The sequence below is a fragment of the Emydura macquarii genome, unplaced genomic scaffold, assembly GCF_026122565.2.
Source record: "Emydura macquarii macquarii isolate MOO-44397 ecotype Brisbane River unplaced genomic scaffold, CSIRO-AGI_Emac_v2 contig_1119, whole genome shotgun sequence".
In the NCBI taxonomy this organism is placed as follows: domain Eukaryota; kingdom Metazoa; phylum Chordata; order Testudines; family Chelidae; genus Emydura; species Emydura macquarii.
Genome location: NW_027131256.1, coordinates 21,596,713 through 21,611,271, shown reverse-complemented (window position 1 = coordinate 21,611,271; position 14,559 = coordinate 21,596,713).

The following is a 14,559-nucleotide window of genomic DNA, read 5'->3' as shown; positions in this document are numbered from 1 at the left end:
AGGTAAACCTGAAGTTTAAGTTTGAACTGAACTAGAGTGAACATCCTAGCGGAAGTTTAAATAAGAGACATTGTAATGTAAAGGGAAATCCTGCCCTAGGAAAGGAGGGATGAGCTACATGACCCAGAGGAGTCCCTTTCATCCCACTTTGAAATAAGCAATTGTCCATCTTATTGCCACCAGAGACCTTGCTCTTGCAAAGTTTAATTTCCTCAGACTAATCACCTTTAGAAAACAAGTGCCAATAATGGATAATTAAGTTGCATGGGGCTCTATTAAAAAACTTTAGAAGTCAATGTTTACACTTTGTAGTTGCAAATTAGCTGCGATGGGCATTGTTAAGGAACCAGTGTGTTCACAAGACAAACAGTAGGTATGAGTATACATTAGAAGAGTTCTCCAGTGACTGAAAGTGACATCATAATTCATATTATCTCATCCCTAAATTAGAAACTCAGAGTCCTGAGACTTCATTAAGGAAGGAAATTGTATTGTACAAGCAAGTTAAAAACACAGGCAAGCAGATCTGCTTTCCAACTCTGACATGCATGGAAGAGTTGGAACATAATGCCTTTGTAATTACATTGTAACTCCTGACAGAATAAATTTAATGGGAAGTGCCATGAAGTCACAAGCACCTCTTTTGTTATCACCTTAATAGGAAGCTTTGGGTGAGATTCACTAACTCTTGCAGTTTTAAATAACTAATCTTTTAATTATTTGGCACTTTCAATATAAGGGAACCATGTGATTCACTTTATATACAGTAGTTTTCCCATATAGCCATGGGCTAGGAAGTACTTGCTATTATTAAGGTGGTAAAACAGCTTCTATTATATCCACCTGTTCTTACTTTCTGTAACATTCATTTTTGTGGCTGAAATTTCCCCTGGTTGAAAGCACAACTTGTTTTTAAGTTTGATTTGAACAGAATCTTTTCAGGCACTTCAGAGCTATGGGAGAATAAAAGACAGACACTTTCTGTGGTAAAAAATTTACCACTATTTTTTGAACAGTGCTTCAGTGAAGGTGGCTGATGTTTGAAACTTGTAATACAACATAGACAGTCTTTGGGCTGTAATGAACCATTAGTTTGAGGGAAAGGAGGAATCGAAAGCACAGCAATGGAAAAGTCCATCGAGCATGCTCAGAATTTTTTAGCAGAGCTGAATGAAGCCCTGAATCTTTTGTGACATTTCAGCCTAACAATCAGAGTTATGTCGAGTTTTGCAAATAGGATGCTTCCTGAGAAGCAGCTTATTTGGCAGAATTAGGGAAAGTAAGAGTTGCTCTGAGTTTTTTGAAAACCAAAAAAAAAAAAAAAAGCATGACATTTTAATATTGGTAAACCTGTTTAGTTACTTACTAGGAGAAAATTGGGGACAACGCGACTGGCACAGAACAAGATAACTTCCCTACCTCCAGCTCTAACACAAGGCTATCTATCAATGGTACTCATAGGGTCTCTATTGCCACAGTATCAGAGCATCTCGCAATCTTTACAACACCCCTGTGAGGTAGGGCATTGCTTTTATCCTCATTTCACAGATGGGGAACTGATGCATGGAGTTTAAGGGATTTGCCCAAGGGCACAAAGGAAGTCTATGGCAGAAGAGAGAATTGAACCCAGCTCTCCCTTAGCTGAGAGCACTGAACCATCCTTCCTCTTTAGGAGACCATATATCAGTTATAGACTGGTTGAGTGGAGCTGTGCCCTGCCCCAAACCCTGTGCTGAGATGGCTGGGGTAGGAGCAGGCTCCAGCAGAGAATTCCCCATTCTGACAGAGAGGAATTCTTGAACTGACAGCTGCGGCCAGTTTCCAGCCCCTTTGCACCATTACAAAGTAGCTGGAACTGGCACAGCATTGGCACCAGTGCTGTGAAAGTGGGAAACAAAGCCATGTTTTTAGGTGTATTTCCTGTTGATGAGGCAACCATCTATTCTTCATCCTCAACACACTAACAGTCCTTTTAGGGAATAAAGTGTTTTATTACATGAAGCAGATGAAAGACATGCCTGTGAGTCTGTGGTGGGCGAAAAAAAATTGGTGGCTTAGATATTTTCCCTATCATTTTTCCTTTGACAGGAAGTCTGTTAGCTCACCGAGAATTTAACATTTCTACACTGGAGTAAGGAAGTTCGAGAATTCAGAGAAAAGCAGCTTTCAGAGACATGTGTTAGTCTATGGGACAGTGAATTAAGTAGCTGAGGTAATAATTTACAGGATCTGTCAGCACATGCTTTTGATAAAATTGTTGTTGGAGACGATAGCTTAGAAGTCATCCTACTAGTATCAATGGAGTTCTGAAATGTCATTTGGGTATTTCAGTACCACGTAGAGGGTCCAGCTGAGATTGGGCCCCATTATACACACAGCGACAAGTCTTGCCCTGAAGAGCTTCATTCTGAATAGATAAAACTATTGGGTGAAAGTTAACAGAGATGAAGCAACTCTCCCATGATCACACAGCAGGCTAGTGAGAGAGCAGGAAATAGAACACATATCTCCAGGATCGCAGTCCAGTGCACTATTCTCTGGGCCACATTGCTTCCATGTCATGCATGTGTAGACTCTATAGTACTTCCACTTGGTTTGTGAGTATATGCCCAGTAAAATAGTTAAATCTTTAGATTTACTCAAGTGGGATAACAAATACGTCTCAAGGATCAATATGACTCCTGGAGGATTGTGTTAGCTAGGTCCTGATTCCATGTCTTGATACTTTTCACTATGGATTCCACAAATATTAGAATGCTTTATTTGTGACTAAAATTGAGCGCTTAGGCGGGGTAAGTTTAAATGTGGAATATCAAAGTCCAGGATCTCCCCACCTTTTAGCTGTTTCTCTTGGTTTAAAGGGTTCTATGGCTTGAGAAAGCAAGGAGAGTTCTAGTACTGAACAACTAAATGATAATGGTTTCAGCCTGAAAAATTGGAAAATGCAACTTTCTGTGAACTGATATGTTTATATCAGAGACTGATACCATGAGCTGGCTGGGAAATTCTACTGAATGTTGTGTATGTTGTCAGTTTGGTCTTAAAGAAAGTGAGCGCTTCAAATAAAGTAAATTATATGTTTCTGTAACTTGACATCTCAGATCAGTCTCTGAGTGAAGTCAGTGCTGTCCCACATAAAGAATGATACATATTAAGGATTACAGTGCTTCCATTTTGCTGGCAGTGCTGGCTAATAGAGATGTTTAGGTTATAACAGACAGCCCACTTAGTTGTGTTACTTTCTACTTCCATAAGCATGCTAAGTGTGCTATGCAAGATGACATTTCTTCAGACTGAAGCCTAGCATTGGAGCATCGCAATTGATGTGCGTTGGAGTGAGTGTTGTCTAGGAAGGTGCCAGCCAGATTTCAGGAACTAGCCTGACACTTTTCTTTGTACTGTCTTCTGTGTCTTAAGCTTCAGAACAAAACTATAGGAGGTGCTGCTTTTGCTGTGTAGATTGTGTGCTAGTATATATATATCAGTTTCTTCACAATTTCTCAATGAAAGTATGTACAATTGTGAAGAAACTGATATATTTACACTAGCACACATTCTACACAGCAAAAGCAGCACCTCCCATAGTAGAAATCTGACTAAACAACTGGAGTTTCCACCTTGCTTTGAATAGAGGATATCCACACACACACAGGGCACCAGAAAAATAGCTCTGCATCTCTATGCAGAGTTCAATCCCTGGGTATCAGGAAGTCTCAACAGAAGAGCCCTGCATGCCCAAGCAGAGTCCGTGAGTCCGCCACTCTGTTAGAGATAGTAGGGCATCTCCTCTGAAGGTGACTGAATGGAGGCAGGTGTTCTACGAAAAGCAATGAATACCATGTACAAAATGTCCCACTGATGTATTGTGGCCGTACATCTGTAAGAGTGAATGAAAACCACTCAGGGAGGGTCTCTCCCTCTTCCTTTCTTGTGAAAAAAGAAAAAAAAATGGTGGTGAGCAGCTCGTCTCTCAGTATACAACACCAGACTTAGAAGTGAGGGGTGAAGAACTTCTGGGGGTGCCCTGCATGCCACCTCAGGGAGAAAGGGGACGTTAAGAGCTTCCGCAGCTGCAGAAGGAGAAAAGGTGCATAGAGACTAAGGGACAGATGTGGGGCTGAGAGGGCACAGAAGTAATTGGCAATCTGGGATTGGAAGGCCTCTACACTATCAGGCAGTATTTGATGCAAGTTTGTAATTTTATCTCAATTGGATCTTCTATCCAGAGCTCCTGCAGTGGCCTTCCTCCCACCCCCCAGAATAAGTCATTTTACTTACCGTAAATTGACAGTGGAAAACACTAGGTGTCACACACACACACACACACACGAGTTAGAAGACCAACCAAGAATCACAATGTTGGAGGGTTGTTTTTTTTTAAACTCATGATTTTGGGGGGAATCTGAATCATGAGTTTTGAACTTTGGGGGTTGGCAATAAAACCAAAAGACCCATGACAATAATAGAAGGTCTAGGTCTGAGGGTAAGGCCTGTCCATCCTTTGAGGAACCAAACAGAATACCTAGGACTTGCTGTTCAGTACAACCCGACATGCTAAAGGACAAAGAGAGAGGGGAGCACCAGCTTTGTTGCACAGCAGATGTCAGGGATGAGGAGTGAATCCAGAATCTTAGAATTTGGAAGAGACTCAAGATCTGCATTTGGCCACAGGGCACTATCTATAGCTTTTTCCTCTATTGGACCCTGAGGTCTCAGAATTCTTCCCCAAGTACCTGTCTGCTGTGCCATAATGACTATATGGCAAAGAGATTGCACACTGCAGGTTTACAGCCAACTTCTTTTCTGCTCCAGGCAGATGGAGCATAATGAAAATGGGTTTCTGTTGGTACTCGTCCTGGCAGAAAAACTGAGGGAGGAATGATGTTAGAAACAAGGCATTGAGGATCACAGCCGAATGTTCCTTCCACAAAACTCCAGGTTTAGGGGGAAATTGGGTAGGAGAGGGAAGGAGAAGGTGAGGCAAGGTTGGTGTTTGAACTGAGAATTAAGGGGTCCCAATTAGGCTCACAGCCAACTCACTTTGGGAAAGTTCCAAGCTTTAGAAAAACTGCATATTCCAAAAGCAAACCCCAATGGCCTGGGGGTACTTTCATTACATAAGGCTGGGGTGAGGGGGAGAGAGTGTACATCTGTAGCTTCACAAGAGTTTCATCTTAAACTTGACCATTAAGGCAGATTTACCTCAAATGAGTTGGACCCTGGAAAGACTTAGTGGCTATTGAACATCTCTGCTGGCTACAGCTCCTGCGGCCTGCCTAAAAGAGAGCACTGCAAATGACAGCCTTCTGCTGCAGAGCCATTTACTACAGTCCTACTGGCTGTGTGACAGGTTGGCACGCAACCTCTGAGAGGCAACCACAATGAGAACAGTGAAACAGGACATAGATGCCACGAGGAGGGGATTAGAGACAACATGGGGAAAGATGTTGTGGAACTTGAAATGGGAGGCAAGCAGAGAACAACACTACTAATAGTAATATAGCAGTTGGATCAGGTATGTAGGGAGGCCCCAGGGGAGACAGGGGTCTAGGGCAACTGTATAAGTGACAAAGATCTAAGGCATTCATGTTATGTTTACCTTGTAAGATTGATAAGGCTAGCCACCACAATTTATAGACAGCAGGTTTAAAATTGATAGGCAGCGGGTTTAAAACAAATCAAAGGAAGTATTTCTTCAAGCCATGACGCACAGTCAATGTGTGGAACTCGTTGCCAGGGGATGTTGAAAAGGCCAAAACTGTAACTGGATTCAAAAATGAATTACAGAAGTTCATGGAGGACAGGTCCATCATGGCTGTTAGCCAAGATGGTCAGGGATGCTATCCCAGGTCTGTGTGTCCCTAGGCCTCTGACTGCCAGATGCTGACATTGGATGACAGGGGATGGATCACTTGATAGTTGCCCTGTTCTGTTCATTCCCTTTGAAGCATCTGGCACTGGCCACTGCCAGAAGACAGGATACTGGGCTAGATGGAGCATTGGTCTGACCCAATATGGCCGTTCTTAGGATCTTAATTTTAGGACTATTCACATCATTGGCACAGCTGCAGCATTAACAGCTTCGAGATGAACAGAAAAATTGATTCTGTTTAAGCAGAAAGCAAGAAGACTGCTCTTGACAACCACCATTGAGAGGAGTAGATTATTTTCCTGATTTATAGACTCATAGACCATAAGGTCAGAAGGGACCATTATGATCATCTAGTCTGACCTCCTGCACAACGCAGGGCCACTGAACCTCACCCACCCACTCCTGTAATAGACCCCTAACCTAAGACTGAATTATTGAAGTTCTCAAATAATGATTTAAAGATTTCAAGGTACAGACAATCCACCAGCAAGTGACCTGTGACCCGTGCTGCAGAGGAAGGCAAAAAAAAAAAACTCCCCAGGGTCTCTGCCAATCTGCCCTGGGGGAAAATTCCTTCCCGACCCCAAATGTGGCAATCAGTTAAAACCTGAGCATGTGGGCAAGACTCACCAGCCAGACACCCAGAAAGAATTCTCTGTAGTAACTCAGAACCCACCCCATCTAACATCCCATCACAGGCCACTGGGCATATTTACCGCTAGTAGTCAAAGATCAGTCAGTTGCCATATTAGGCTATCCCATCATACCATCCCCTCCATGAACTTATCAAGCTCAGTCTTGAAGCCAGCTAGGTTTAATGGATTTATGTGGGGAGGTTCATATGGCAAGAAGAGTTTGGGATCAATGTATGAGGAACACCGTAGATTTTCCAATTTCTCACTCTATGTCGTGTTACTGCCTTTGACCCAAGCCGCTAGTCAAAGTTTGGGGCCCTGCAAGTTGTTCCAGTTAGAAGGAGAAATCTATGATGGGATCAGGTACCTTTAATGCAATCTCTTGTTCATTTATAGAGAATATAGAATGTTCTGTTTCCCTGAACACAGCAGTAACCAAACAACAGGAGACAGTTTTCTTGCTTACAGCCACAAATCCTACAGTCCCAAACCTCTCTTAGCCAACACCTCTCTTTCTCTAGCTTTTCCAGGACCACACACTAAGTGCTTGTTCCAGGCATGTCTGATGCTTCCTTGCTGCCGTATCTTTCAGCTTCTCTGGTGTTCTTAGAAATCAAATGAGACCAGTGCCAGAGATACCTGCATTTAAGAAAAAGAAAAAAATCACAAAGCAAAAGGAAAAACAAAGAAAAAGCTTATTGTATGTACCTATAACATTCAGGCAAGTCCCTCAGTACAGCTTATTTCCTTCCAGGTTTCGCACTTAGGCCTTGTCTGCTTTTAAACATTAGGTCAATATCGCTACAGCGCGCAGAAGTGTGAAAAATTCACATCCCTGAGCACCGTAGTTAAGCCAACCTAACCCCCAGTGTAAACACAGCTAGGTCACTGGCAAAATTATTCTGTCAAAACTATACTGCCATTCAGGGAGGTGGATTACCTACATAGATGGAAAAAACCCTTCTATTACTGTAGTAAGCATCTACACCATGGGTCTGTAGAATTTTAGCACCTGTAAGGTAGACATGCCTTTAGAAAGGACAGGATTTATATAATTCCCTGTCTTCCCAGCCTGCCTTGCCCTCGGTGAGGATTATAACATTACGACATTTCACAGCAACCCCATTCTCCTGTGTCTCAAAATATAGGGTAGTTCCTAGTTGCTCTGAGACTGCCTTATCTATCACTGGGTTCCCATATTTATTTGTATGCAGGCTCAGAAGCACACATGAGGGATGGTTGGGGAAGGAAAAAAAAATAAGAGAGAGCATCCAATATTACTTTCAGAAATTGTCTATTTTCTGAAACTTTTATCTAAATTGTAACATCTTTAGAGGAAGATGCTTCTCTTCCCCTATGTATTCAAGGTGCACCCTAATTAACGGAATATTTTTAAATGGCTTCAGATAACATAGTTACATAGGCCAATGGTAGACACTGTGGACAAGGCATCAGTCTCAAAATATTTTTATCTCTAATGGTTTCCAACAACAATAAAAAAAGTGGTTTGCAGAACAATAATGCAGCCCTCTAAAATTGGTTGGCACTTTTAAAAATAGGTAGCAAGTTCACAGAAACTTAGGTTATGAGGCCAGGTCTACATACCAGACATATCGGTATAAGTGAAAAATCCATACCCTTGTGCGACGTAGCTATACCGACCAAATCCCAGGTGTAGACAGCGCTGTGTTAATGGGAGAGCTTCTCCCATCGACATAGCTACCGCCTCTTGGGGAGGAGGTTTAACTACGCCAAAGCTCTCCTGTCGGCATAGTGGCATCTTCAGTAAAGCATTACAGCAGAGCAGCTGTGCCACTGCCACACCGTACATGAAGACAAGCCCTGATACCAGAAGGGACTGCTGTGATCATCTAGTCTAACCTCCTGAATAACACAAGCTAGAGAACGTCCCTGAATTAATTCCCGTTTGACCTAGAAAAAGATCTAATCTTGATTTTAAAATCCTTTAAAAATCTTTTAAATCAAATCTTTTAGAAAAAGATCTAATCTTGATTTTAAATTTGCCTGTGATGGAGAATCCACCACAACTCTTGTTAAGTTTTTTCAATGATTAATTACCCTCATTATTATAAATGTGCACCTTATTTCAAGTCTAAATTTGTTGACTTCAACCTCCAGCCATTGGATCTTGTTATACCTTTGTCTGCTAGACTGAAGAGCCCATTATCAAGTCTGTGTTCCTCATGTACATACTTATAGATCAAGTCACCTCTTAATCTCTTTGTTAAACTTAGTTGATTAAGCTCCTGGAGTCTCTGACTATAAGACATGTTTTCCAATCCTTTACTCATTCTTGTAACTCTTTTCTGAACTCTCTCCAATTTATCAGATTTCTTCTTGAATTGTCGGCACCAGAACTGTACATAGTATTCCAGCAGTGGTAGCACTAGTGTCAAATACAAATATAAATATTCCTGACTCAATATTACACTGTTTATATATCCACGGATCACATTAGCCCTTTTGGCCACAATGTAACACTCAGAGTTCATGTTCGGCTGATTATCCTCCATGACCCTCAAGTCCTTTTCAGAGTCACTGCTTCCCAGGGTAGAGTCCACCATCCCGTAAGTATGGGAGTATGTCTTCACTGCTGCAGGGATCAGGGATCGATGCATTGATTGAGCAGGTCTATGTAGACCCACTCAGTTGATCAGAGAGCGCTCTCTGGTCGAATCCATTAATCCACCTCCCGCAAAGGAGTAAGGCTGCGTGAAGACGGTGCGCTACATGAATATAAGAACATCAATGGGAGATACACAAGCTACATTATGTACCTTGCATATCTCCTGTAAACCACCGCCGCCAGTGTAGACCAGTCCTAACCTACATTCTCTGTTCCTACCTGTATAACTTTACTTCTGGCCATATTAAAACACATTTGCTTGTCCCTGGCTTACAGAATGATTTGGATCACTTGGCATCAGTGACCTGTCCTCTTCATTACTTACCACTCCCCCAATCTTTGTGTCAAATGCAAACATTATCAGTGATGATTTTGTTTTCGTCTAGGTAATTGATAAAAAAGTTAAATAGCATAGGGTCAGGAACCAATCACTGCGGAACCCCATTAAAAAATACACCCCCCTCATTGGTGATTCCCTATTTACAATTATATTTTGAGACCTGTCAGTTAGCCAGTTTTTAAATCAATTTAATGTGTGCCATGTTGATTTTGTATTGTCATGAGCTACCAAGTCAAATGCTTTATAGTTGTCTAAATCTATTATATCCATAGTATTATCCTTATCAACCAAATTAATAATCTCATAAAAAAAAAGATAGCATGTTAGTTTGACAGGATCTATTTTCTTCAAACCCATATTGAGTCACATTAATTATATGACCCTCCTTTAATTCTTTATTAATTAAGTCCCATGTCAGCCACTTCATTATTTTGCCTGGAATCAATGCCAGGCTGACAGGCCTATAATTACCCTGGTGATCCCATTTACCGTATTAAATTTTTGGAACAACATTAGCTTAGTACCCAGTCTTCTGTTACTTGTCTGGGAGTGACAGATGCCTTGCCTATGCTGTGGAAGTTTCCCAAAGAGTGTCCAGTGTGAACTAGATGCTTCCAAATGCCAAAGCAGTGTCAGGCTGAACTAGCTACTTGTACAAGTAATAAGATTTCCAGGCCTTTGCTCTAGTAAGCCTACCTCCTGTGGGCTGACTAAACATGCTGACAGAACCGGTCGGTGAATTAATTGTGAAACAGTTTGGGAAATTCCCTTTTTTTAGAAGCAATTTTGGAAATTCAACAATTTCCAAGTGTTACTGGAGGCAGCGCTGCCAACTCTCATGGTTTGAGCGTGGGTCTCATGATATTTCTTGTGTTTCTTAAAGCTCTGGACTCCTAAAATCCTGTGGTAAGGTAAGAGTTTCTAGACCTCATGGTCACAGAGGAAAGCTTGCAAACACGACCCTTAAAATCTCAAAAACCTCAAAACAAGAACAACCCAAAATTAAAAATCACATGACTTTAAGGACAATCTCATGATTTTGGGGGCTTAAATCATATTTTTAAACAACTGAGTATGGCAATACTGAGAGATATCAACCCTGATTGATGCTCAAATGTGTGTGTGCAGCTCCCATTGACTCCAATGGGTGGGAGTTTCATACAGGGTACCTGAGAACAAATTTTGACCCTGCAGCCAGGATGACCGTGGAAATAACAGAAATGGCCATGTGAGTGGGAACAGCAGCTAGATCTACTGCTCTAGCCCCAATCTATGATAAAGGCCCACATCGCATGCTGGTCATCTGGCAGGATTGTATCTTTAATACTGAGAGGTGAGGAGCCTGGTTTACATGGTGATGACATCATCGATGAGGTCATGGCACTGAGTTGTGTCATCATCACCCTGCAATGCATAGGGCGGTGCTGCAGCCTGCCACCAAAAGTTAGTCCCTTAGGATAGAATCAGGCAGCAGCTGCCTGTCAGACTGACCAAGTCTTCTGGTATGTCAGGTATACTCTCCCGTTTACAACAAAAAAATCACCCAACTCTGTGTTATCTTCTTCATGTGCCAAATTAAAAAATTCAATGACATTACCCACAATCACTGTGTCAGCTACATGTGTATATCAGCCTCTCTCTCTCTGAGTCAGTGAGAGAGTCTGATGGATGGGTCTGGTGACACAGTGCCACTCAGGTTTGGCCCAGCTGCCACTCTATCATGACGGGAGGTGGGAGCAGGCCAAATCTGAGCATGTGGCATTGCTACAGGGCACACAGGGTCACAACATCACTCAAGAAAACAGAGGGATGGCTGGGCCAAACCTGAGTGGTGGTGAGTTTTCAGGGAGGTCACAGGGTTTCCCAGTCCACCCACCAAAGCTTCCAGCCAGGTGGAGGGGGAGCAGGCATCTAGCCCCTGCTGCATCCAGGTACCTTCTAGCTGACTAGGATAGTGCTCCTGAGGTCCATAGCCCTGAGTCACTGTGACTCTCTGCACCCCTTCCCATGCTCAGAAATAGCCTGTAGCTGGGCTTGTGCCATAGCCCTCAGGGGCTGGGCAGACTCTCTTCATACAGGACCTCTGGCAATGGGAGGTGCCCCAGGGGCCATGCAGGTAGGGCATAAAGAAGCCTTGGCCACATGTGCTTCTAGCTGCCTTTCCTGCTGGGGAAAGTGACCCTAAGAACCCCTCAATGCTAACAGCAAAGGATTCACTGTTCTACAACAGCAACTCCTATCAGGTCTGACAAACTCACTGCACCTAATACATTGCTTTCAGAGTATCTGTTGTTAGAGCTGAGGAGGGTTGCTAGTGCTGCCGTGTTGTTAATGCTGCTAGTGCTGCTGTTCTTGGAGCTCTGATGTTAGCTGCACTACCAGAGGGTGCAGCATGTCGACTCAGCAGACCCTGACGTTACTCATAAAGAAAGACCACAGGCTCGGTTCAGTGGCAAAGGCACTTGGCCAGGTTTATTGTTGACAAAGCACAGTATTAGTGCCCTGGCTCAATGATCACAGGTTCGTTAACACATGTGCCTGTGACAAGATAGCAGCTCAATCAACATCAAATAATGCTAACCCCAAAGCCAGTACAAAGATACCCCTCCTTCCCCTCTCCTTTTATACATCGATACAGACAAGTTACGTATTACATTCCAGACACTTTTCATTATTATCCGGTACCATGTTCGAACAAAACATCCTCATCCCTTATCCTGTCATCCCCTCATCTTTATGAGAAGTTGGTATTTTCCTGTACCATCTCTCAGGTATGTTTATGTAGTTACTTGAGAACTGTGTGTGTCTCTGTACCATCTCTTAGGTCAGAAATGTGCTTACTTGGTTAGCTGACTTCTAGTGTGTTACTATGCTGCCAACGCCAGGCTTACTTTGGTTCATATTATTAACAATGCCTAGGGCTCCAGTAAAGCCTACAGTATCTATCCATAAAGAATGTCAGTCATGTAGAATCTTAAAGGGATCATGCTGGTCATTAATATCATTGTGAAATGTATGTACTGATGATATTTTAAAAATTATGTCTATATACTGAAAATATGTCCTTATAGTTTATATCAAGATGTTGCTACCCAGCAGAGGTGAGAAACTGGTTGCCTGCCAGACCAGAACTGTTTATCGTCTATCTGTTGAAATGTAAATTGAATATTGTCTCATTCACAATCACCAGTCCGAGGCCTGGTCTATACTAGAAAATTAGTTCAGTTTAACTAAGTCGGTCATGGGTGTGAAAAATCCACACCTAAGTCCCTGTGTAGACAGTGTGAGGTCGATGGAAGAATTCTGCTGTCAACCTACATACCACCTCTTGAGGAGGTAGACTAACTATTCTGATGGGTGAACCACTCGTTGGCATAGGTTGTGTCTACACTGAAGTGCTATAGCAGCACAGCTGCAGCATTTTACATGTAGATAAAGCCCTGAGCTAAATGCAGATTTATCAGGAAGAGGGAACAGCAGAGTGCACTGCCAGGTGTATTTGGACTATAACTGGAGGACAGGAACAGTAGCCTGTCATCCTGCACTTAAGGAAGTAATCAGGTGGTAATCGGGCATTATATTGATGAAAATGGAATCCCAACCTGTCCTGGCTGGAAATGCTGAAAAGAAGTTTTAGGTGAGAAACTGCATTAGATGAGGAATTTAGCCTGTTAAAGTTAAGTGTAGGCTCTTAGGAGCAGTACTTAATTTGTGACAGGGCTTGCCAGGGCTGAGCCTTGGCACCTTTAGGCTTGGCAGTTCACAGATCTTGCACCTCTGGGCTTGCTGCATCAGTTATGAAATTCAAAAAATTGCTTGAGCCCCAGCACCTCTTTCATTACAAATTAAGCACTGCCAAGGAGCATATTATATCATGTTTTACATGTAGCCATTTCTATTTTTATTATGCTTTCTTGAGGTCTCTGAAAACTTCTTTGATAACGAACTTACAACTGTTTCACTATAAATACATCTCTGTGCTGTGGTGTTATAAAGGACCTGATTGTAAGTTGTACCAAGCAAGCTGTGGGAATTGCAAACCTGGTAACTATTATGAGCGTCCATAGTGACAGGGTCTGGACTCTACAGGAGGATGCTCCAGAGGAGCTCAGCAAGGGGATACACAACGTATTAACAACGAGAGTTCTGTAGTACTTTAAAGACTAACAAATTTAATTTCTGCAGGCATAAGCTTTCGTGGGCTGTAACCCACTTTGTCAGCTGTAAGGAATAGAAATCACATAGGAGGCATATATATACATATCCAAGGGAAGTAACAACAATGGGGAAGGTGGATGAAAGCAAAGTCCATTCAGTTAGAGTAGTTGAGGCCTATTCACAACCATTGATTAGGAGGTGAGAATGTGTGAACAGTGGCAATTACTTCTTGTATAAAGATAAACATTCCAAGTCCGGATTCAGACCCAGTTTGATTGTGTCAAGTTTGCAGATGATTTCAAGCGCAGCAGTTTCTCTTTGAAGTCTGTTTTTGAAGTTTTTTTTGTAGGAGTATGGCAACTTTCAAGTCAGTGACAGAGTGTTCTGGGAGACTGAAGTGTTCTCCGACTGGTTTATGGATGTTATTATTTTTATGTCTGATTTGTGTCCAGTTAAGTATTAACTTGCAAGGCAAAGCTGGGAGCTGGCAAAGCCCTGCAGAGGTTGTTTGGGCACCTGACAGACTGGGGGCGTCAGGGAGCTGTCAGTCACCCGGCTTAGCACCAGCAAGTCTCTCCCTCGCTGAGGCGCGGATAAGAGGCTAACCCCCACCCCAGTCCGACTCCTTGACACAGGAAGTGAAACTGGGCAGTGTGTTGCAGGGCCCCGCTCCGGGGAAGCCCCGGCAGGGGCGGGCAGCCCTGTGCAGGCATTGCTGAGACTTGGCTTCAAAATCCTTCAGCTCCTCCCCTGACCTATGCGGGGGCAGGGCAATTCCCACCCCCCCAGGTGGCGTCACATTCACACCCCATCACACGCCCGCGGCACACACCCAAGCCCGCAGGGCTGGTCGCAGCGCCCGGAGACAACGAGCGAGGGAGAGGCCGTCACCAGCCCCATGAGGAGC